This window comes from Micropterus dolomieu, linkage group LG01 (assembly GCF_021292245.1).
Source record: "Micropterus dolomieu isolate WLL.071019.BEF.003 ecotype Adirondacks linkage group LG01, ASM2129224v1, whole genome shotgun sequence".
Lineage (NCBI taxonomy): Eukaryota > Metazoa > Chordata > Actinopteri > Centrarchiformes > Centrarchidae > Micropterus > Micropterus dolomieu.
Genome location: NC_060150.1, coordinates 48,776,770 through 48,779,867, shown reverse-complemented (window position 1 = coordinate 48,779,867; position 3,098 = coordinate 48,776,770).

Below are 3,098 nucleotides of genomic sequence, written 5' to 3'. Positions count from 1 at the left end.
TATATAAATGGTTTGTCATTAAAATAATTCTTCTTTTATAAATAGTGAACCAATCATGTATAAAGTATGAAAATACAATTATTAAGCACATTATAGATGAGCTTATTAATAAAGGCTTACTAATGTGTATTATCGTAAGAACAATGGTTTGTAAATGATAAATTAAAAATGTACTAATACTTAACAACTGCTTCATAGTTTGTAGATAATACAGAATAAAACATTCATAACTATGTTTATGAATGACATACTAATGTGTATTAATGTATGAACAATGCTTTATATAGGAGCCAAATGTTTGTTTATTTTTTGTTTGGTCACTAGATGGTGCTGTAGGCTCAACTATATAAGCGAAGGGGCAACAGGTAGTTGTCAGGTGTTGACCCCGGAAGGGCAAACAAGTTTTTGACCGCTATGGCGGAGTTTGTGTGAATGCTGTTGTCGTGTTCATTTGTGGGAATCTTCGTGCTTATGGACTTTGTGCACCTTTCATCTGTGTGGAGAACAATAAATTGGTGATATTGCAACGAAGACGATGCCTCTGGATCTGATTTACACGCAACATCAGGTACAACATTAGCCGCCTAACGCGTCATAACAAGTAGCTACGGGTCAACAACATTAGCACAGTATTAGACTGGCTACAATGCTTTATAAACGATGAATTCCGTATTTAGTAATACTTCACTAATGCTTTTTAGTGTGTAGTTATTATAAAGTGCTACCGAAATATTTCTACTTCAACAAGTAAACTTGATCAGTTTCAAACAAATATTAGTTCAGAGGATCTTCTGTATCCAGATGTGACCATTTCAGATAAGACATACCTGTGTTAATCCCTGTAGGGGTAAAGGACACAATACAAATACAAGATTAAAGCTGCAAGCAGCGTTGGGCGGGCCCTCGTACTTGTAGCGCGTCCGGGTGTGAGCCGGCCGAGTTGCACATTCTGGAGCTCTGCGGCTGTGAATTTGCTACGCGGTTCCGCAGCCGCATGAAGGTGATATATGTCACTTCCTGGGTCCCCTATGTGGAGCTACATAGCACTTGCCGCTATGAATATAAATCTGTATTGGCGTGTAGATGTCTGCGGGGTGGGAGAGTTATCAAGCACGTAAAGTTTGGTTCAGATGTGAGCATGTACACTGAAGTTACAACAACTTCCTGTGTCATGGCGAAGAGTTGATCTTTGACGCCACGCCACGGACACGCCCATTGACAGAAACTCACAGATAGCACAACTTTTCATCTTCAATGCCTTTAGAAGGCACAGCAGAAATTTGAAGTCGGTCGGACCAAATCCCTAGGAGGAGTTCGTTAAAGTACGGAGTGTGTAAATCATCCAAAAATGGCCGTAAAATTCAAAATGGCCGACTTCCTGTTGGTTTTAGGGCATCGCTCCAAGAGGCTTTTTTGTGCGTCTGGACAAATTCGTGCACATAGGTGAAACGTGCGGCGGTGGCTGCTTCGTTAAAAGTCACTTCCTGTTGCCAGCAGGTGGCGCTATGACTGTGGGTGAATGTCAGCATGTACATGTGTTCAGGGCGGGACTCTCATCCTACATGTACAGTTTGGTGCAGATGTGAGCATGTACACTGAAGTTACGACAACTTCCTGTTTCATGGCGAATCATCGACGCCACAGACACGCCCATTGACGAAAACTCGCAAATAGCACAACTTGTGTTGAGCACCATGGGCCTTGAGAAACGGCTTTTCGTTCATTTGTGTACTCGATATGTGGATGAATGACAACAAACGAACTTGAAGTAGCAGCAAAAAAGCGTCAGCTCAGCTTCCAGACCGCAGTCTGAAGAGGAGATGTTAGCTAGCGCTAACCGCCTTCACTTTTCCAGCAGTTGGAAAACAGACAGACTTTAATTAACGGACACGCTGTGACCTCATTAACATAATCATTAACATTAGTCTGATTTTATTGATCAGGTCAAAGTTTAGTAGCAGCGCTCATTAAACAGCTGTCTGTCTCTGCTGAACAGGGAGAACCACACGTCTCCGTTGTGTTCACACCACAGACTTCACATTTCTGAGTTCCGCCTTTTTCGTTCCGTCAACATTACGTTATCAGTTAACCTCTAGATAATCCATTATTGACATCTGTCAATGGATTTAGAATCGTCCAAGTCCGCATCGCGATGCATCTAAAGATCAATTATTTTCCACACCCCTAGTGGAGCCTGATGGCTGACGGCACAAATGAGCCTCCAAAGCTCTTTGAGGCTCGGGGCTGGATGAGTCTGTGGCTGAAGGAGCTCCTGAGCTGCCTCAGCTCAGCAAAGAGAGGATGAGAGGGGTTGTCCATGATGGTTTCCAGCTTCCCTCTCATCCTCCTCTCAGTCACTGCCTCCACACTGTCCACTTCCATCCCCACCACCGAGCTGGCCTTCCTCACCAGCTCGCCCAGTTTGTTGGTGCACTTACCAAACATCAATCAACTGTTAATTAAACATATCAGATATACAAGAGTAACAGAGAGTGAGTGAACTGACCTCAGAGCCTCCAGTCTGCAGTGTGGATCCTCCAGGAAACCACACAGCAGCTTCACTCCTGAATCCTGCAGCTTGTAGTTGAGACTCAGCTCCAGCTCTCTCAGATGGGAGGGGTTGGACTTCAGAGCTGAGGCCAGAGAAGCACAGCTGATCTCTGACAAACTGCATTCCTCCAATCTGAATAAAGAATAAATGATGGAGACAAAAATCCATTTCTAATCCAATCAGATGTGTTCAGGTTTTAAATGTGGAGCTCAACATTACTATGTCCTAATCAATGAGCTTTTCCCTAAAATGAGTAGAGGGACTTTGTCATTGTGTTATTGTGGATCATCATAATGTCAGCCTTCTACAGACATCATCCAAATGTCAGCACAACATTCATACACCTATTCATGTCAACACAGATCAATAACATGCAGCTGATCTCAGGACAGTCTAGAACTAGAGGAGAATAAATACATTGATCCTTTAAACAGCTGCATTTAGAAATATGATCTGATCTGATCTGATCTGTGTGTGTGTGTGTGTGTGTGTGTGTGTGTGTGTGTGTGTGTGTGTGTGTGTGTGTGTGTGTGTGTGTGTGTGTGTT